Genomic DNA, 22,458 nt, shown 5'->3' with positions numbered 1-22,458 from the left:
AATACACAGAAGCCAAACCAGAGCTCATGGGTGGCAGTGGCAAGACCAGCCAGGAGAGGGCACCTTTCACATCTCTCAAAACCCAGGCCTGGATCACAAACCAGGTTGAGCCTCCCAGACACTCTTCAAGGGCAGCCCCAGGGAGGGCACCTGGCAGTAGTCTTTCCCAACTCCTCTGCCTCGCCTTCCCGATGTCAGCGGCGTGGGGGGGGCGTGGGAGTGGGGGCAAGCGGTGGATAGCCACCCCATACGACGATCGGAGCCGCCCGAGAGGGAACGAACGCTAGGGCGCTCTGCCCATGGTCCACGATGCTCTGGGCTCGCTTATCCTCCCCCACCCCCACCCACCCCCACTGGACCCCAAAGGAGGCAAAACCGTGCAGCTACAGACGGAGCCCGCGTTGCAGGGACGCACGGACGAAGCCCGAGACTCGAGTCAGGAGATTGGGGGGGCATTGATTGCGCGCGTGTCGTGGGAACGCAGCCTCGGGGTGGTTGGCAAACGCCAAGAGGAGGAAGGCGCCCGGGAGGAGCCCAAACGTTGGCTCCGGGCGCCTGGCAGGCAGCAGCCTGGTCCGCTCCCCGACCGGGAACGCCCGTGGGCGGCGACTGCTGCTCGGCCGGCCGCGGAGGAAGCGGCAGCCGGGGTGGCTGGAAGAGGAAAGGGGACCTCGGGGCAGAGACCTGGCGGGCAGGTACCGGAGGGGATGCATGCAAGCCTTTGCACTATGCAGGATTGGGCGGGGGGGGGGGAGGAAAGCAATCTATTGGGGGTGGGTGTCTACCTCTCTCTTTCCCCCCCCCCCCGTCTTAACATTGCCCCAAGAGGGGCGCTGGGCTGAACTGCACCCCCTTTGCGAAGTGGAGGAGGGAAGGGGTCCTGCATGTAGAAATCTCTGCCTCTTCCTCCCCAACCCTCCGTCGGGGGGTCTTTGGTGAGCCACAAGCTCTGCCCATTATGTGGGAGGGGGGAGAGTCAAGTAAAGTGCACTCTGCCCATGCTCGGAGGCACTCTCTCCCCTTGGCTTTTTAAGCTTCCCCTTTTTTGGGGTAGGGGGGGCTCCTCTGGGTTGGCTTGGCGGCGCTTTTCCTGGCGCTTCGGCCGGGCAAGGGGAGTTGGCGGGGGTTGCGTGTGTGCCAGGAGGAGAAGGACGAGTTGTGCCGGGGCGGGCGGGGCGATCCCGGGACGGGTCGGGGCTTGCAAGGGCCCGGAGCTCTTGCAGGGAGAAGCGCTGCCTCTTCGAACAACCGGCGACAGACGGGGCTTCTCTTCGCACCTGGGACCGGCCCGGTCTTCTGAAAGCGCCCCGGGAGGGAGGGAGGGAGGGAGGGGGTTTCCTGGCGTGGGAAATCCAGTCCTTTTTTGGGGGGCGACATCTTCTTCTCTTCCTCCTCTCCTTCTCCTCTTTCTCCTCCTTCTTTTCCTCCTCTCCTCCTCCTCCTTCTCTTTCTCCTCCTGCTCTCCTCTTTCTCTTCCTTCTCCTCCTCTTCCTCCTCTCCATCTTCTTCTCTTCCTCCTCTCCTCCTCCTACTTCTCTTCCTCCTGTTCTCCCCCTACTCTTCCTCCTCTCCTCTTCCTCCTCCTCCTCCTCCTCATCCATCTTCCTCTCCTCCTTCTCTCTCCTCCTGTCCTCCTCCTCCTCTTTCTCCTCCTGTCCTCCTCCTCCTCTTCCTCCTCTCCTCCTCCTACTTCTCTTCCTCCTCTCCTCTTCCTCCTCCTCTTCCTCCTCATCCATCTTCCTCTCCTCCTTCTCTCCTCCTCCTCCTCCTCCTCTTCCTGCTGTCCTCCTCCTCCTCCTCCTCCTCTTCCTCCTCTCCATCTTCTTCTCTTCCTCCTCTCCATCTTCTTCTCTTCCTCCTGTCCTCCTCCTACTTCTCTTCCTCCTGTCCTCCCCCTACTCTTCCTCATCTTCCTCCTCTCCTCTTCCTCCTTCTCTTCCTCCTCATCCATCTTCCTCTCCTCCTCCTCTCCTCCTCTCCTCCTCCTCCTCCTTCTCTTCCTCCTTCCTTAGGAAGAACCAGGTGGCCTGAACAGAGTGTTGCTGTAAAGCTGCATTGCGCCCCCCCCTTCCTAGAGAGGTGATCCAGGTTTGGCTCCCTATAACCAAATTTCATTTCCAGGAAATCTGTATTTAGAACAGGGCTAAACGGTGCAATGAAAGAACAGGCTGGTGATATCTTCCTTGGAAGTGGGGGAGGGACGATGGAAGATGAGAACCCCCTCCTAACCTGAATCCAGAAGGCCAGCCAACTCATCCTCGCATCCTAAATTCAAATTAAGGTGGAGTAGTAGTAATAGTAGTGAGGGGTTAACAGGTGATTCCAAAGTATGATTCTACACTACTAGGTGGCTCAGTGGCTAAGACACTGAGTTTGTCGATCAGAAAAGTCAGCGGTTCAAATCCCTAGTACAGGTCTCCTGCATGAGCAGGGGGTTGGACTGGATGACCTCTAAGTTCCCTTCCAACTCTTGTTACTGCTACTTATCCTTCTTTTTTCCTCCTCCTCCTTCCTATCTTCTAAGTACTCAGATTTGGTTTGTACCTGTTGACTGGTTGTTCTAAATCAGTGTCTTTTTAAACTTGGCATCTTTGAATGGTGTGATATTCAACTCCTATAATTCCCTAGCCAGCAATATATGAACTTCAATTCTCAGAATTTCCCAGCCATCATGTATATGGACGTCAACTCCCAAAATTCCCCAGTCGTCGCTATGGACTTGAACTCTCAGAATTCCTCAGCCATCATCTATCATCTTCACTTCCCAGAATTCCCCATCCATCATGTATAGACTTGAACTCTCAGAATTCCCCAGCCATCATGTATGGACTTCAGCTCCCAGAAATCCCCAGTTGTCACTATGGACTTCACTTCCCAGAATTCCCCAATCCCTCATGTATAGACGAACTCTCAGAATTCCTCAGCCATCATGTATGGACTTCAACTCCCAGAATTCCCCAATCCCTCATGTATAGACGAACTCTCAGAATTCCTCAGCCATCATGTATGGACTTCAACTCCCAGAATTCCCCAGTTGTCGCTATGGACTTCACTTCCCAGAATTCCCCAATCCCTCATGCATAGACGAACTCTCAGAATTCCTCAGCCATCATGTATGGACTTCAACTCCCAGAATTCCCCAATCCCTCATGAATAGACTTGAACTCTCAGAATTCCCCAGCCCTCATCTATGAACTTCAATTCCCAGAATTCCCCATTCATCACAGATGGATTTCAACTCCCATGTTACCTGGCGAATTCTGAGCTGAGCTGGACATATCTTTAAGAGTTACCCAGTTTGAAAAAAAAAAAAAGCTGTTCTAAACCGATTGTGATAATTTGGAGAGTGGATTTCTAAAAGATCCTCAGTGTCCCATTTGAAAGTGTGTCATGGAAATGTTGTGTTCAAGCAGGAAAAGAGAGAATGGCTCCGTTGTTGACATGACTGCTAGAATGTTCCTTCCTCTTTAAAATCCACCCCAATTGCAGTTTTAAAGAGCTTTTATTTCTAAACCAATTACATGACTATGTTATGTTTTGGCTTTTTTTTTTTTAACAAAAGTTCATTTTTCATAGTTTGGTTTCCCTGCTAATTTTTTCAGCCTTTTTTTTCTCCTTTACAAAAGCTCATCGGCCACTGTTTTGTTTTCTGCTAATTTGTTCCAAACACCAGTTATGCAGCCTCCTCCTGTGTATCTTTCTAGGAAGATAATGCTTTTTAACCCCAGAGGTATTTTGCTTAACTGTAGTGAATCAACCTTAACTGCCGAAGTTCGCAGAATTCCCTTAACTTCCGCCTTTTGTTGGCAAATGTCGACGCCTGGGATAAACTACAAACGTGGTTAAAACTGAGTATATTATGTGAACTCAAGGCAGACTCAAGCTTAAACCACATCTCGGGCTCCTGTGGTTTAGCCAGCATGTTTTTACTCGCTGCCTTTTGTGCAAATCCAATTGAGTTTAATGTTTGTTCGGTGCCTGCTCAGTTGTAGCGTGGCTTTCTTGCAAAACTGGGGATAGCATCAGTGGTGGCTTTCCAATATTCTTACCACCGGTTCGCCGTGCGTGCCTTCTGCACGCTTCGTGCATGCGTGTGCCTTTCGTGCATAGGCTTTGCTCACTTGCATGCCTTCCATGCATACGCCCGGCCTCGAAAATGTGTCTAAATAGGACATCATAGAGCTGGGGGGGTGGGCACCCGTGATTTCCGCTACCAGTTCGCCTGAACTGGTATGAACCTTCTGAATACTACCTCTGGATAGCATGGTAGGAGAACTCGCGAGTAAAGCTTTGGTAGAGCTTCTGCTCGTATTTTTTGTTTGATTGGTACTGTGTATTCTTTTGCATTTAAATAAAATAGTTTAGATTGTTAGAGGTCCAAGGAGACACAGAAAAACTCCAAAGCGTTCAATCACCTGATTAGAAAAGGAAGACCACCAGGAGATGCTAGGATCACAGGCTCGGTTGAAAAAGGCAAGGCAAACCATTATGCAGAAAATGCAAAAAAGAATGACTTGGATGTGTTGATGTAGGTAGTAGAAGTTATATACCGCACCACTTAATGCTGGAAATATTGATAAATAATCAACCAAACTCAACAAATATTCATAAATACAGCTAGCCCTCCACTTACGACCACAATGGAGCCCAAGGTTTCTGTCGTTAAGTGAGACACTTGTTCAGGGAGTTTGGCCAAATTTTCTTGCCACATGTATTAAGCGAACCGCTGCGGTCGTTAGGATAGTCACGCGATTGTTAAGTGAATCTGGCTTCCCCAATGACTTTGCTGGTCAGAAGGTCGCAAAAGCGGATCACGTGACCCTGGGACACTGCAACCGTCATAAATGTGAAACAATTGTTTAGCATCCGAATGTAAATCACTCATTTGGATGTTGGAACGGTCCTAGTGTGAAAAACCGTCATAAATCTTCTTTTTCAGTGCTGTTGTAACTTCAAACGGTCACTAAATGAATTGTACAGGTAGCCGAGTGCGTTGTATGTTGTCATCTGCAATGAGCAATTATTGGTTTCTCTAGAAACAACAGTGTATTTATAATTCTGCTGAATCTATGCTTTAAATTCACATTCCTCAGTGCGATGGCCAAACTAGCATCTTTCTCCGAAAATAAGACCTTGTCTTATATTTTTTTGAACCCTGAAATAAACGCTTGGCCTTATTTTCGGGGAGGTCTTATTTTGGGGCTCCTGGAGCAAGACGGGGATCCTCTTGCCATCTTACCTGATTTCCAGCTTTGTCTCCCTAACCCTAACCAGAGGAAATGGCAGGAACCAGCTGCGCATGCACTTAGATAATTTTGGGGAGGGCTTATTTTCAGGGAAGGTTTATTTTCAGGGTGGGCTTATTTTCGGGGAAGCACAGTAGTGAGGAATGGCATCAGCTGAAGGCCAAACACACCATCGAGAGAACAATGTTGGAAAATAGCATCTCCCCAAACATTATTATCTGCGATATAAATTTGCTTCTCCATACGTAGGAACTTCTGGATGTTTTCCAGACTCCTAAGAGAAGAAGCCTGGTAGCTGCAAGATCGTATTTCGTGGCTAAGTCTTCCATTTTGAGGAAGTACCCATTTGCATGCCTCTTGGAACTGAACCCGTGTGTGTTTTGTGGGAGGCAAAGAGAAGTCTGTTGTAGTAGGTCCCGTCAGGTTGAAAGTCTTTCTAACAGAGATTGTTCATCTTTTTTCTCTGGAATCCATCGGCTGCGTCAGCCTCCCAAATCGCTAGTCACATCACTGGAGCGCCCAGAGATGGAAAGGTGAACGAGGGGGATAAAGCAAAAAAAATTTGGCCTTCTGTCCCAAAAGGTGCTTTATTTTCAAGAGGCAACTGGACTTTCTGTTGTTGTTTTAAGACGTTTCGCTTCTCATCCAAGAAGCTTCTTCAGCTCCAACCAAGTGGCCTCAATGACTCTCTAAAAGGACGCAAATGTTGGGCAAAATTGCATATGTGGTTAGAAAAAATGTTAAGGCAGCATATAGATTTTAAGCCTAAAATCTACGTATATACTGCCTTAACATTTTTTCTAACCACGTATGCATTTTCGCCCAATTTTTTTTTTCTCCTTTTGGGCATGTCCACCACAGATGGTAGTATGTGCCCGGTTTATTTAATTTAATTTAAGCCAGAACTATTTTTGTTAGTCCTGGCAAATAGATGGGGAAGAAATGGAGGTAGTGACAGATTTTATTTTCCTGGGCTCCAAGATCACCGCAGAAGGGGACTCCAGCCAAGAAATGAGAAGACGCTTGCTCCTGGTATGGAAAGCTATGGCAAAGTTAGACAGCATTCTAAAAAGCAGAGACATCACCCTGCCAACAAAACTGCGTATAGTCAGGGCTCTGGTTTTCCCAGTTGCAATGGATGGCTGTAAAAGTTGGCACACCCCCAGCCAATCAGAGCACAGAAAAAACCCCATCCAATCAGAGCACAGCCAAGCTCCCACCCAATCAGTTCAAACCCCCACTAGCAGTTAAAAGGAAGAAACAGCTGCGATCACACATTGCTCCCAGAAGCACGAAGCTGAAGCCTGAAGATGACGAATGAGACTTCGTCGAAACGTCGCCAAGACACTTCCAATTTTACACGGGAGAAAACCCGAACAACCAAAGACCTATATAATGTACATATGTATATACATACATACATAATGTATATGTGTGTGTGTGTGTGTTATTTTTAAGCCAGAACTATTTTTGTTAGTCCTGGCAAATAGATGGGGAAGAAATGGAGGTAGTGACAGATTTTATTTTCCTGGGCTCCAAGATCACAGAAGGGACTCCAGCCAAGAAATGAGAAGACGCTCCTGGTATGGAAAGCTATGGCAAAGTTAGACAGCATTCTAAAAGCAGAGACATCACCTGCCAACAAAACTGCGTATAGTCAGGGCTCTGGTTTTCCCAGTTGCAATGGATGGCTGTAAAAGTTGGCACACCCCAGCCAATCAGAGCACAGCCAAGCTCCCACCCAATCAGTTCAAACCCCACTAGCAGTTAAAGGAAGAAACAGCTGCGATCACACATTGCTCCCAGAAGCACGAAGCTGAAGCCTGAAGATGACGAATGAGACTTCGTCGAAACATCGCCAAAACGCTTCCAATTTTACGCGGGAGATATATATATGTTGGAGTAATGTGATTATCCTACTATTGAGTAGTAAATAGAAATGATAGAATAGAGAACTACAAAGGCAAAATACGTACGTTGATACAGAATGCTATAAAATTACCATTAATGTTATGTAGTGTTCAAAACGTTATGCCTTGACATGTTTTGTTTTTATATATGCGTGATTGTTTTTTGTGTTATTTTTAAAGACAAACTGTTTAATAAAAATTATTAAAAAAAGAAAAGAAAGTTGGACCATAAGGAAGGCTGAACGCCAAAGAATGGAGGCCTTTGAACTCTGGTGCTGGAGAAGACTCCCGCGAGTCCCTTGGACTGCAAGGCCATCCAACCGGTCAGTCTTAGAGGAGATCAACCCTGACTGCTCTTTAGAAGGCCAGATCCTGAAGAGGAAACTCAAATACTTTGGCCACCTAATGAGAAGGAAGGTCTCACTGGAGAAGAGCCTAATGCTGGGAACGATGGAGGGCAAAAGAAGAAAGGGATGACAGAGAACAAGGTGGCTGGATGGAGTCACTGAAGCAGTTGACGTGAGCTTAAATGGACTCCAGAGGATGGTGGAGGACAGGAAGGCCTGGAGGAACGTTGTCCATGGGGTCGCAATGGATCAGACATGACTTCACAACCAACAACAACAACAATAACAAAAACAAGGTCCATCCTTATGCGAGCGCTTCTTTTCTCTCCGTGTTACTCAATGTCTGCTATTTGCAGCTCTCCTAATTCGAAAACAGTCCAGTCCTGTCAGATCGGCTCGACCGGATTCAAACATCATGTCATAAAGCCATCAAGGAATTTAATTTGCACAATGGGTAAACTCAGCTGTAGGGAGTTTGCATTGTACACGTGGTGATACATAAAGCCCGGCTCGTGGGTTCAAGGTAGGGGTGGACCCAACCTTTTGTGGCTCCCTCTACAAATCACAGTGGAAGAGGAAAATGGCTTGTTTCGACCTGGTTAGTGGGGGAAATTGGCAATTGGAGAGCTTATGTTGTGTAGCTCACAGGTAAAGAGTTTCTAGGCTGCCTCTCCGAAGACTGAGAATAGAATATAATATAATTTTATTGGCCAAGTGTGATTGGACACACAAGGAATTTGTCTTGGTGCATATGCTCTCAGTGTACATAAAAGAAAAGATACGTTCATCAAGGTACAACATTTACAACACAATTGATGGTCAATATTTACAGTACTTACGGGACCGCCTGCTGTTTCCACATGCCTCCCACCGACCCGTACGCTCTCACAGAGAGGGTCTTCTCAGGGTGCCGTCCGCCAAGCAGTGTCGGCTGGCGGCCCCCAGGGGAAGGTCCTTCTCTGTGGGAGCACCTACCCTCTGGAACGAACTTCCCCCCGGTTTACGCCAATTGCCTGACCTTCGGACCTTTCGCCAGGAACTGGAAACTTATCTATTTATTCAAGCGGGACTGGCCTGATTTTTAAATTCTAAATTTTTAATTTTTAATTTTTAATTTTACTGGGTATTTTATATGGTCAATTGGACGGTTTTAATTTCGGCCTTTTATTGAATAAGCTTTTTAATTGTTATTTTAATATGTATATTAATTGTTTTAAATGAAGGCTGTACACCGCCCTGAGTCCTTCAGGAGAAGGGCGGTATAAAAGTTTAATTAATAAAATAAAATAAATAAATATATCAATATAAATCATAAGGATTGCTAGCAACAAGTTATAGTCATACAGTCATAAGTGGAAAGAGATTGGTGATGGGAACTATGAGAAGATTAATAGTAGTGCAGATTCAGTAAATAGTTTGACAGTGTTGAGGGAATTATTTGTTTAGCAGAGTGATGGCCTTCGGGAAAAAACTGTTCTTGTGTCTAGTTGTTCTGGTGTGCAGTGTTCTATAGCGTCGTTTTGAGGGTAGGAGTTGAAACAGTTTATGTCCAGGATGCGAGGGGTCTGTAAATATTTTCATGGCCCTCTTCTTGATTCGTGCAGTATACAGGTCCTCAATGGAAGGCAGGTTGGTAGCAATTATTTTTTCTGCAGTTCTAATGATCCTCTGAAGTCTGTGTTTTTCTTGTTGGGTTGCAGAACCGAACCAGACAGTTATCGAGGTGCAAATGACAGACTCAATAATTCCTCTGTAGATGAGGGAGTTGAAGATGTTGGCTTTGTCTGAACTTGCTTGTCTCTCTCTCTCTCTCTCTCTCTCTCTTCTTAGGGATGAAAATTAATTCCACAGATTATTGTGCTCGTCCTTTACATAACACATGTTTGGCAAAGTCAAGAATTTAACAGTATGTGTTTGGGATGAGAATACTCCCCTCCCCCACCTTCTTCTAAAAGGATTTCATTTTCTTTGGGGCAGGTTGCTAATCTTAAAATTGTTTTTCTCCCGGCAGAGGTAATGTGCCAGATATTCCTGAGGTAGTCCTCAATTTACAACAAGTTCGTTTAGTGGCCGTTCGGAGTTATCGGCGCTGAAAAATGGGACTTACTACCGTTTTTCACACTTAATGACCGTTGCAGCAACCCCGTGGTCATTCAGAATTGAAATTCAGACGGTGGGCAAATGACTCGTATTTATGACGGTTGCAGTATCCCCGGCTCGTGTGATCCCGTTTTATGACAAGCAAAATCCATGGGGAAGCCGGATTGACTTAACAACCATATTACTAATTTAACAAACTGCATGGATTCGTTTAACAACTGTGGCAAGAAAGGTTGTAAAACGGGACAAAGTTAACTTCACAGGCGTCTTGTTTAGCGGCAGAAACGTTGGGCTCAATTATGGTCGTAAGTCGAGGACTAGCAGTAATAATGTCCTTACTCTCAGTGCAAAGTGCTAGTAGAACCATTGAAGCTTCCTTTAGGCCTCTTGCATTCAGAAGACTGGGGGTTTTAATAAACCGTGACCTCAGGTTAAGTGTTGTGTCTCATTCGCTTTCCCCGCGGCCGGCCCGTCTTATCTTCTTCCCAACGCTGAGGAATGTTCTAGCATGCCTCCTGGCCCCAGCCCTGGCTCCCTGCCCAGGCAAACGGAGTAACTAGACCCCTCCCCCTCCCCCAGAGCATGTGAGCCTGAGGAAGGTCAATTACCAACAGCTGCAGACTGGAGTGACCCTCGCTTCAGGAGAATTGATAGGCGGCGGCAACAGAAGGAAGGGAGGGGCAGGCCTGGATAAGTGCTGAGTCATGGAGCCACACCCCATGGCCTATATAAAGGATCTGCTTTCTGGCATTCTCTGAGTCAGGCAAAGTCTACCTTATCTTGCCTGCCTTGAGAACTTTGCTAGGACTTTGGCAGAGCTGCAGAGGCACGCCTGATTCGGATTTCCCTGACCCGGCCGTCAGCGGAGGAGTGGGACACGACATTAAGTTTAAATTTATGATTTGTGACTGGCACTGATAAGAACCAAAATACAATATCAGACAGAGTTAAAAGTACATTTTGTTTTGTTTTTAATTTCTGTCTGATATTGTATTTCTAACATCTATGAGGTTTTTTAAAAAAAGTCTGGACAATCACTTGTCTGAGATGGCGAATCTAGGGCACGCGTGCCACAGCTGACATGCAGAGACCTCTCTGCGGGCACGCGAGCCGTCGCCCAGCTCAGCTCCACCGCGCATGTGTGCGCCTCCTGCTGGCCATCTGATTTTCGGTATGTGCAGGGGGCAGGGGGCATGCAGGAGATGTGTGCGCATGTGCAGGGTCACATGTGTGCACATGTGAAGTTGCATGTGCATATATTGGGTAGTCGCACGTATGTGCGGGGGGTGGGGGGAGTATCGGGGAGTGCGACTTGCCCTCCCCACAGCCTGTTTTTATTTATTTATTTATTTATTTATTATTTACATTTCTATACCGCCCTTCTCCGAAGACTCAGGGCGGTTTACAGCCAAGTTAAAAAGACATACACAAAAATTAAAACACAATATTTGAAATTTAAAAATCTTAAACCATAAGGCCGAATATTAAAATAACAAGAAATAAAACCACTCAATTAAAAATTACTCTTAGGCCAACCCTGCTCGTTGAAACAAAAAAGTCTTGAGCTTAAAGGCCCGGAGGTCGGGAAGAAGGCGTAGCCCCAGAGGCAGTTCGTTCCATAGGCTAGGTGCCCCCACAGAGAAGGCTCTTCCCCTGGGGGCCGCCAGCCGACATTGTTTAGCTGACGGCACCCCGAGGAGACCCTCCCTGTGGGAGCGCACAGGTCGATGGGAGGCTATTGGTGGCAGTAGGCGGTCCCGTAAGTAACCTGGTCCTATGCCATGGAGCGCTTTAAAGGTGATCACCAACACCTTGAATCGCACGCGGAAGACCACCGGCAACCAGTGCAGCTTGCGTAGGAGAGGTGTTATATGGAAGCTCCGAGACGCTCCCTCTATCCCCTGCGCAGCCGCAATCTGTACCAGTTGAAGTCTCCCGGTGCTCTTCAAGGGGAGCCCCATGTAGAGAGCATTGCAGTAATTTTTGGACCCAGGGGGCTGCAGGGAGGCTTATTAGGCGCAAAAATGGGGCTGGGGAGGTACGGTGCGGTGCACAATACATGGGGAGGAGCATGGGGGGGGTCACGTTTGCATGCGCAGGAGCAGGGGATCATGCACGCATGCATGGGGGGGCGCATTGCATTAGGGGTGCCGGCACGCATGCGCAGTGTCGCACTTGCACACACGTCGTTGCGCGCGCCCACACGTGATTTTAGCGCACAACGAGAAACACGTTCGCCGTCACTGGTATAGGTTCTCCTGCTTGAGTAGGAGGTTGGACTAGATGACCTCTAAGGTCCCTTCCAGCTCTGTTCTATTCTAAGTGAGATCCAGGATGCAACCTCTATGAAATCATAACGTAAACGCTGAAATGATATTGAGCAGGACAGCATCTCAAATTGCGGTGAAGCGAAAGTCCCTAAAAACTGTTATGTCAACAAGCCATGCCTAAAACTGTAATGAGTTATAGTTACGAAGTATGCATGGCGGGATATTGGCCCATCAGCCAACCAAGCAAACAGGAATGTTGGTTTGTTTGAACTTGCTTAATTGGAAATGAATCAAGCAGGCTAGCAATGAATCTGCAGCTGTACTACTTCAGAACAAAAGACTTAAGCGGGTGTTTATATGAGTTAGGGCAATCCTAATTTTCATTTTCATATTTTTTTTTTTAGATGTTAATGTTCGTATTTCAATCTGTTATCTATGATATACAGGAATTGTTTTTATTCCGGTTGTTGTTTGTTTACCTCCAATGCTTGTTTACCTCCAATTGTTGTTTACCAATTGTTGTTTACCTCCAATGCTTGTTTGAGATACTTGTTTGCTCCAATGCTTGTTGGCTTTAAAAACTGATGAAAAAAAAGAATTATAGTTCCAGTTTTGGCTGAATGCGGTTTATATCACACAAAATTGCTTCTATCAGATCTTGCCTCTCTCTCGAAACAAAGCGAATCCAAGGGCTGAGATCTGACCACAAATCGTGGTTTATTCAAGCTGCGGGGGACTGTGCTCATACACTAAAACCCCATCCAAACAACCTGTGTTTTGGATCTGTAAAAGTTATTTGAATGAGACCAAAAATGTAACTTCGAATGCGTAACATTTATTGATCAGCCCTTGGGCCATATCAAAGTGCAGCGTTCCAGAAACTATTACTAAAATGTGATGTAACTTTGCAAAACGGTAAGCCCTGGATTCTCTGCTTTCAGGGGGGAAAAAATGCTTTAATTACAGACAGAAAAAATATTCTCACTGCAGATGTAGGTAGGCCTCGACGTACGACTTCAATTGAGCCTAAAATTTCTGCCGCTGAGCGAGACATTTGTTAAGTGAATTTTTGCCCCCTTTCTTGCCACCGCCGTTAAATGAATCACTGAAGCTGTTCAGCCAGGAACCCGGTTGTTAAACGAATCTGGCTTCCCCGTTGATTTTGCGTGTCAGGAGGTCGCCAAAGGTTTAAGAAAAGGAAACTCTGAAGTGGCGTGAATTAATTGCAAATCCCCGATTAATAATAATAAAAAAGAGAGAGATAAGGGTGCTAGATTGGATCAACCACGTTTCCCACGTATTTCTGAGGCGAACGCTTTCTCCCCCTCTTGAGTCAAACCAGCACGTAGAATTAGACAGATCCCTCCAACTTCTGCAAAAGTTCAAAAAAAAAAAGGAAGCAACATAAGAAACACGAAAATGACTGGCCATCGGATGTTGCTGGCCACGGAAAAACAAAAAGGATTGGTTGAACTGGTGGGAAGCCCAGTCAGAAAAATATGTATATATATGTTGCAAAAGTTTTGTGGCATGCTGGCATTTCTCTTTGCCAAAGGGAACAAACTTGATATTCTTCTTGATAAACTGTTTATGCGGATGCTTTTAGTTCCTTCGCTCGTTCCAAATGTTTATCTGGAATGATTAAAACTATCCGTTTGTTTTTTTTCTAAAAAAGAAAAAAAAAATTCCCAGGGAGATGGAACAGTTGGGAGGCTCTCGTTATCTCTGCCAAAAAGAGACAAATGGTCGAAGATTTGGGGCTGAGGTGCTGTGGTTTGGTTGAGCTGGAAAGAGAGAGAGGAGAGAGAGAGAGAGAGAGAAGAAAGAGGAGGGAGGGAGGGAAGAGAGAGAAAGAAGGGAGAGAAAGAGAGAGGAGAGAGGGAGGAGAGAGAAAGAAAGGGAGAGGGAAAAAGAGGGAAGAGTGGGAGGGAGAAAGAGAAGAGAGAGGAGAGGGGGAGAGAAGGGAGAGAGAAAGAGGGAAAGAGAGAGTGTGGGAGGGAGGAAGAGAGGAGAGAAAGGAGAAAGAAAGAAGAGAGAAGGAAAGAGAGAGACGAAAGAGAAAAGAAGAGTGAAAGAGAGAGAGAGGGAGGGAGAAAGAGGAGAGAAGAGAAGAGAGAGAAAAGTGAGAGAGAGTGTGGGAGGAGAAGAGGAGAGAAGAGAGAGAGAGAGAGAAGAGAGAGACGAAAGAGAAAAAGAAGAGAGTGAAAGAGAGAGAGTGGGAGAGAGAGAGAGAGAGTGGGAGGGAGAAAGAGAAAGCGTGAAAGAGAGAGAGTGAGAGAGAGAGAGTGGGAGGGAGAAAGAGAGACTGGGAGGGGGAGAGAGAGAATGAGACAGGAAAAAGAGGGGAGTGAACTGTTCGTACCAGTGTTGGGAACAATTCTGCAAAACCTCCTGTGACTTTACATTGTATCAGCAAACCGGCTGTCGTATCTTTGTGGTTGCGTTGGGAAATTGGCAAGTGTGGATTTTATTTTCTCTGCTGTTCAGTTCAGCAGTTCCGATGGGGGCGGGAAACTTTTGCAAGATGAAGCCTCAAATACTTGTGGATTGACCGGCTGTAAGATCCCTATAAAAGATCATGGCAGGTTTTTACAACTGCCTGAAGACAAACAAGTAAGTGGTTTTCATTCACGCTTTCTCGCTTTTCTTCCTTCCGAAGAAGAGAGCTCCACGTTTAGTGGATGCTGGAAACACAAGGACTTACTTACTCACTTAACTTACTTACTCCAACGCCTGCCTTGTTGCAACCTCCGTTCTTCCCGAGCGTAAATAGTTTGTAAACCTCCAAGCAACCTCTGCAGATTTTAAGGTGCCTTTGGGAAGGAGCTTCATTTGACGGAGGAGTTTGCTAATAAAACTTTTCTTTGCTTTTCCTGAAGTGCCATGAAATTCAAAAAAAAAAAGGAGGGGGGGGGAATATTGATCAGGAATACCACAATTCTGTGCTGGTTTATTAAGATAGATAGTTGGTCACAAGGGCCTGATGTGAAGAGCATCTGAACAATTAATCCTCCCCCCCCTCTAAGATTACCTAAATCTACTTGACTAGTCAAAGGGACTAAGAAAATGAAATGGGAATAAAACATTCCTTCTGTTTAGGACCAGGGGAGACAGGATAGCAGTGTTCCGATATTTGAGGGGCTGCCACAGAGTGAAGGGGGGGGTCAAGGTATTTTTCCAAAGCACCTGAAGGACAAAGAATAACGGATGGAAACTGAACAAGGAGAGATTCGACTTAAAAATAAGGAGGAACTTTCTGACAGTGAGAACAATCAACCGATGGAACAGAAGTTGCCTTCTGTTTCATTTCAAGAAGAGACTGGGCTGCCTTATGTCAGAAATGGTGTAGGGTCTCCTGCTTGGGTAGGGGATTGGACTAGATGACCTACAAGGTCCCTTCCAACTCGGTTAATCTGAGAAAAAAACCAAGTATTTTTCGGGTGTTGAATCGGTTACTGATTGTAATTGGTTAATAATTAGTAATTGATTAGTAATTGATTAGAATGGGATTCCCTTGCATCAGGAGACCATGGTCATTCAGAAAGAAACAGTGATGGGATTCAGCCGGTTCGCACCACTTCGGGAGAACCGGTTGTTAACTTTCTGAGCAGCTTGGCAAACTGGTTGTTAGAAGAAATCATTAGGGCAGAGAACCGGTTGTTAAATTACTTGAATCCCACCACTGGAAAGAAGGATAAGAAAGTTTTGGAGTTTCTCTTCTTTCCGGAATTTTGGAACGAGGAGCATGGTGAGGCTTGTGATAAGAAAGCCTTTGAAGTCGGATAAACCGTTTTAGGAAGCCTTAGGTTGAATGAAGCAGAGGAGGATTCACAACTGGACAGGAATTTGAAACATAAAATAACATAAAATTCCCCTGTGCTGGCTGGGGAATTTGGGGAGTGGAAGTTCCCACATTTTTCAGTTGCCAAGTTTGCAAAAACACTGTTCTACATTTTTTGGTGGCCAAGGATATTTCCATTCTGGGATATCTCAATGCCACTCTGGTGTACAGTTATATATGGAAGTTCTGGAAGTTCCTCCATCCATATACTAATCAGGTTGAAGCCAGTTTAGCTTCCCTAAATCAGCCTGCAATAAAATTATCCACCTTCAGTTACTGGGACCCCAAATGTTATGGTTGTGAGAACATCGGTATCTAATTAAACCTTTATTATGGTCAAAAAACCAGCCTAGAGAGCGTTGTCAATACCAACATTGCTTTCACAGATCCTACTGAATTAGTTGGGACTCAGGCTGTACAGACATGGAGTAGGGGACAGGGAGAACAATTAACCAGTGGAACGACTTGGCACCAGAAGTTGTGGGTGCGCCGTCGCTGGAGATTATTAAGAAGTAATTGGACAAGAGGTTTGACTAAAAGACCTCCAAGGTCCCTTTCAACTCCGTTATTCTGTTACAAGCTGGCTGGGGAATTCTAGGAATTGAAGTTCACCTGTTTTAAGGTTGCCAAGTTTGGAAAATACAGCTAGCCCTCCACTTACGACCACAACGGAGCCCAGAATTTCTTCTTGTTAAGTGAGACATTTGTTAAGTGAGCTTGGCCAGATTTTTCTTGCCACCATCGTTAAGTGATTCAGTGCAGCTGTTAAGTTAGTCAGACGGTTGTTAAGCGAATCCCCTTGACGTTGCTTGTCAGAAGGTCGCAAGAGGGGATCACGTGACCCGGGGGACACTGAGACCGTCATAAAATACGAGTCGGTTGTCAAGCCTCTGATTTTGGAGCGAGGGGATGCTGCTGCAATGGTCGTAAGTGTGAAACATGGTCCAAAGCAGTGGTGGGATTCAGCCAGTTCGCACCTATTTGGGAGAACCGGTTGTTAACTTTCTAAGCAGTTCGGAGAACCGGTTGTTGGAAGAAATCTTATTTTGTTTTTTTCCACTTTACAGGGCTAATCCTGTACGGCAGGCAGGAAGGAAACATTCTGGTGGTGTTTCTAGCCTCATCTTTATTGCCCTGTTTACAGAAACTGCCTCTTGGTTAACCCTTATCACATTGTAACAGCTAAGGCGAAGCGCCCATCGACGCGAGTGACGTTGAGTTGGCCACGCCCACACGGTCACATGACCACCGAGCCACACCTACCCAGCTGGTCATTAGGGCAGAGAACCGGTTGTTAAATTATTTGAATCCCACCACTGGTCCTAAGTCACTTTCGCCGGCGCCATTGTAACTTTGAACAGTAAACTAAACGAACCATTGTAAGTCGAGAACTACCTGTATGGTAGATCTAGATGTCTGATGTTACCGCGTGAAGAGAGCCCCTCCTGGCAACCCACCCCCCAAGGGCGCCTTGCGGATTGAATTCCTTGGCCGCAGAACATCTGTATCAAATCCACTTGGACTCAAATAAACCGGGAGGGGGGAGGGGTGAAGGAGAGAATTTAATCTCTCCACATTGCAACCCATGGAAATGCAGTGGGCTCTTTTTTTTTTTTTCATAAAAAAGTTTTATTTTTACAATCATATCAAACAGCTCATCTAATGTACAGTTATATACAATTAGTCAGGCTTGCCCAGTCACCCCCCCCCCTTTTTAACACTCTTCCCTCTTCTACCTTCTTCTACTTTCCAGACCTTCCTCTCCTTCTCTTATCTACATCCTCTCCTCCCTCCACCCTACACCTTCCTTCTCCCTCTTCTACCCCTCTTCCTTCCTCTTCTCCTCTTTCCTACCTCCTACTCTCTCCTCTTTTCTCCCTCCTCACCGTTCTAAAATGGTAACTGGGCAGACCCGACCCTACATTAATTATATTTATACATCTTCAATAATCCCTGTACATTAACCATCACTCCATCCTCTACCCTCAACCCCCCCAATTCCCCTCCTTGAGGTGGATAAGCAAGGAAGATACATTGCTATTGAAATGCAGCGCTGCTGGGTCTTTGCTATTGCTATTTGAAAAACGCCAAGCATTTTTCAGCGGGCCGCTCTGATCCGGTTCCAGAAGTATGATACCATATCCTGCATTTGAGGGAGGGGTGGTGGAGAGGAAATGAGTGGGGTGGGCTGGAGAAGGGAGATCGTTCCTGCTTTTTGCAATATATATATATATTTTTTAAAGAAACGAGGGGGTTGCCAGGCATAGCTCTGCTGCTCGGAGGTGGGAGTTGGACAGCCTGGGTATGTGTATGTATGTGAATTAGAAACACATTGGGTCCAATAACGTTTGTGAGGTTGTGAAGCCCTGAATGCCGACATGGGGTTTCTTTCTTTCTTTCATTTTTTTTTTTGAAAAAAAAAGGTTTTTTTTATTTTATTTTTTTAAAACAACCCACATACAATATATTTTTTGAACAAAATATTGGTCAGGTACCTAGTCAAACCCAATTTCCCGAAGGCCATCACTCTGCTAAACAAATAATTCCATCAACATTGTCAAACTATTTACTGAATCTGCACTACTATTAATCTTTATTTATTTATTTATTTATTTATTTATTTATTTTATTTGATTTTTATACCGCCCTTCTCCCGAAGGACTCAGGGCGGTGTACAGGCATAATAAAACCGACAATACAATATATAAGTTTAAAATACGATTTAAAAAACTTATTTTAAATTAGCCCAATGATTAAAATTTCCCATACTAAAAACCCCGTTTAAAATTAATAAATTTAAACATTAAAATCCCAATTTAAGCCAGCCCCGCGCGGATAAAAAGATGAGTCTTGAGTTCGCGACGAAATGTCCGAAGGTCGGGTATTTGGCGTAAACCCGGGGAAGCTCGTTCCAGAGTGGGAGCCCCACAGAGAAGGCCCTCCCCCTGGAGGCCGCCAGCCGACATTGTTTGGCGGACGGCACCCTGAGAAGTCCCTCTCTATGGGAGCGTACGGGTCGGTGGGAGGCGTGTGGTAACAGCAGGCGGTCCCGTAAGTACCCAGGTCCTAAGCCATGGAGCGCTTTAAAGGTCATAACCAACACCTTAAAGTGCACCCGGAAGGCCACAGGCAGCCAGTGCAGTCTGCGCAGGAGCGGTATTACATGGGAGCTACGCGTAGCTCCCTCTATAACCCGCGCAGCTGCATTCTGGACTAACTGAAGCCTCCGAGCGCACTTCAAGGGGAGCCCCATGTAGAGAGCATTACAGTAATCTCATCGTTCCCATCACCCATCTCTTTCCACTTATGACTGTATGACTATAACTTGTTGCTGGCAATCCTTATGATTTATATTGATATATTGACCATCAATTGTGTTGTAAATGTTGTACCTTGATGAAGGTATCTTTTCTTTTATGTACACTGAGAGCATCTGCACCAAGACAAATTCGTTGTGTGTCCAATCACACTTGGCCAATAAATATTCTATTCTATTCTATTCTATTCTATTCTATTCTATTCTATTCTATTCTATTCTATTCTATTCTATTCTATTCTATTCTATTCTATTCAGTTTTCACCCCCTCGTTGTATAGTTTATCCAATGTATTTCCCTTTCCCGCTTAAAATTTCATTGTTTGCATATTTCTAACAAAAAATTCATTATAACCCTCTATCCCAGGGGTCTGCAAACTTGGCTCTTTTAAGATTTGTGGACTTCAACTCCCAGAGTTCCTCAGCCAGCTTCGCTGGGAGTTGAAGTCCACAAATCTTAAAAGAGCCAAGTTTGCAGACCCCCTGCTCTATCCTGAATTTAACTCTTAAATCAAGTTAGTCCCCCGGCTTTTTGCCCCCTTCCTTATCCCTCCCTTCTACATTAAAAGCATATATTCCCAATCACAATTTTTTTTCTTTTCACTCTTTGTAATCAATATCCATCGTCATTATATTTTACTAAACAAGGAAATAATAATTATTATTATTTTTAATTTGAATTTATATCCCGCCCTTCTCTGAAGACTCAGGGCGGCTTACATTGTGTTAAGCAATAGTCTTCATCCATTTGTATATTATATACAAAGTCAACTTTTATTGCCCCCAACAATCTGGGTCCTCATTTTACCTATCTTATAAAGGATGGAAGGCTGAGTCAACCTTGGGCCTGGTGGGACTTGAACTTGCAGTAATTGCAAGCAGCTGTGTTAATAATAGACTGCTTAGTCTGTTGAGCCACCAGAGGCCCTATTCTTAATTTTATCAAAAGAAGAATGATAACAAAAAAGAAAAAGCAAAGTAATGCCAACTAGCATTCATTATTTCAATGTTGTGTTGTAGGACGGGCAAGGAATAACACTAAGCCACACCAAACACTTTCTCCACCATCATCCAGACCGTGTCACAACTTGCAGCTCAAGAGGAGAGGAGGCAGGAGTAGACACAACCTCACACGTTGCATGAGACCAAAAAGTTTGTTTGGTTTCCACACTTCCACACCACACTTCCTGAAATAAAGCACAGAGGGACTTGCGTGTCGTGCTTAACTAACAAATCCTGCTGCAGAAATCACAATGCCTCTGTGTGTGTGTGTGTGTGTGTGTGTCTACGTGACACACTGAGCCTACACTCGGCTGCGTTATGATTTAGTAGGTTGGGTCCTTCAAATCATAGTGTGGCACATTTGACGTGTTGCTGTGTGTGTGACCTGCTCCGTACGAGAATGGCATTTGTCCCATCCTGTTGGTTGTTGCTTCTTTTTTTGAAAAACGTTGAACTGTTTGAAGAAAACGTGTGTAAAAAGGCAAGACAGAAGATGGAAGAGAAATGTCAAGAAGATGAGATAGATAGATAGATAGATAGATAGATAGATAGATAGATAGATAGATAGATAGATAGATAGATAGATAGATGATAGATAGATGATAGATAGATAGATAAATAGATAGATAGATAGATAGATAGATAATAGATAGATAGATAGATAGATAGATGATAGATAGATAGATGATAGATAGATAGATAAATAGATAGATAGATAGATAGATAGATAGATAATAGATAGATAGATAGATAGATAGATAGATAGATAGATAATAGATAGATAGATAGATAGTTAGATAGATAGATAGATAGATGATAGATAGATAGATAGATGATAGATAGATGATAGATAGATAGATAGATAGATAGATAGATAGATGATAGATAGATGATAGATAGATAGATAGATAAATAGATAGATAGATAGATAGATAGATAGATAGATAGATAGATAATAGATAGATAGATAGATAGATAGATAGATAGATAGATAGATAGATAGATAGATAGATAGATAGATTAGACCAGGGGTCTCCAACCTTGGCAACATTAAGCCTGGAGGACTTCAACTTTGCTGGCTGGTGAGCTTTGCTGGCTGGGAAGTGCTGGGAGTTTAATTCCTCCAGGCTTAAAGTTGCCAAGGTTGGAGACCCCTGGATTAGACAGACAGACCGACACATTAGATAGATGAAAGAAAGAGAGAGAGAGAAAGAGAGAGAGAAGAGGGACTAGGGGTGAAATGATAGCAGTCTTCCAATATCTCAGGGGTTGCTCCAAAGCACCTGAGGGCAGGACAAGAAGCAACGGGTGGAAACTGATCAAGGAGAGAAGCAACTTAGAACTAAGGAGAAATTTCCTAACAGAACAATTAATCAGGGGAACAACTTACCTCCAGAAGTTGTGAATGCTCCAACACTAGAAGTTTTTAAGATGTTGGATAACCATTTGTCTGAAATGGTACAGGGTCTCCTGCTTCAGCAGGGCGGGTTGGGCTAGATGACCTCCAAGGTCCCTTCCAACTCGGTGATTCTCTTCTGTTCCTTCCAATTCTGTTATTCTGGCTGCCAGGAAAATTCTGGGAGTTGAAGTCCACAAGTCATAAAGCTTCTAAGGTTGGACACTCGGGGCCTAATGTCTCCTGCATGAGCAGGAGGGTTGGACTAGAAGATCTTCAAGGTCCCTTCCAACTCTGTCACGAAGGGGCGGAGGTCAGGGGGCGCCCTCGACTCACAATTTGGAATGAAAAATTGAGGGAGGCGGGGGTTTGTGTGGCAATAGCAGATTGTACAAAATTGGCCCAGCGTCAAAGATAGAGTTTGGTGACTCAGGTGGGGTTTTTTTCCGCCGCTGAACATCACCTATTTTGACCCGTTCTTCCCATTTGTTTTGTTAACTAACTAACAGATTCACAGAGTTGGAAGGGACCTTGTAGGTCATCTAGTCCAACTCCCTCTGGCCAAGCAGGAAACCCTATACCATTTCAAACAAATGACTGTCCAGTCTTTTCTTGAAAGAGCTTCCAGTGATGAAGCTCCCACAACTTCCGAAGGCAACTTCTGTTCCATGGGTTGATGGTTCTCACTGTCAGAAAATTTCTCCATATTTCTAGGTTCCTTGATCAGTTTCCATCCATTATTCCTTGTCTGGCTTTTGGATGCTTTAGAAAATAGTTTGACCCCCTTCTCTACGTGGGATTGCTTGAACCCTCTAATTTTTATTTTTATTTTAAAATCATGTTTGGTTAGAAATACCCGTGCCGTGACTCTCTTGTTTTCTTATCAAGAACATTAAGGACTAGAGCCCTTCCTTTCAAAATATTCCCAAACCACAGGCGTTCGGACTGAGTCAACTTCAGGCTACGGGCTTCCTGCATGCCTGTCAGAAGGTCTCTTTTCCAGCCGGAAAAAACATATTTAGGGTTGGGCC

At 45.1% G+C, this 22,458-nt stretch overlaps 1 protein-coding gene across 1 annotated transcript in view; it reads left to right on the top strand.

Moving 5' to 3' along the window:
* The first annotated feature begins 474 nt into the window (after positions 1-474).
* Positions 475-22,458, top strand: part of KIAA1210 (KIAA1210 ortholog) — a 51,758-nt gene continuing 29,774 nt past the window's right edge. The window contains exon 1 of the mRNA XM_058196701.1: positions 475-695. The gene's annotated coding sequence lies outside the window, so the exon portion shown is untranslated. The remainder of the gene's footprint in view (positions 696-22,458) is intronic.

Source organism: Ahaetulla prasina, chromosome 11, assembly GCF_028640845.1.
Source record: "Ahaetulla prasina isolate Xishuangbanna chromosome 11, ASM2864084v1, whole genome shotgun sequence".
NCBI classification, from domain to species: domain Eukaryota; kingdom Metazoa; phylum Chordata; class Lepidosauria; order Squamata; family Colubridae; genus Ahaetulla; species Ahaetulla prasina.
The sequence above is the reverse complement of the archived record's forward strand: the minus strand, read 5'-3'. Positions and strand labels throughout refer to the sequence as shown.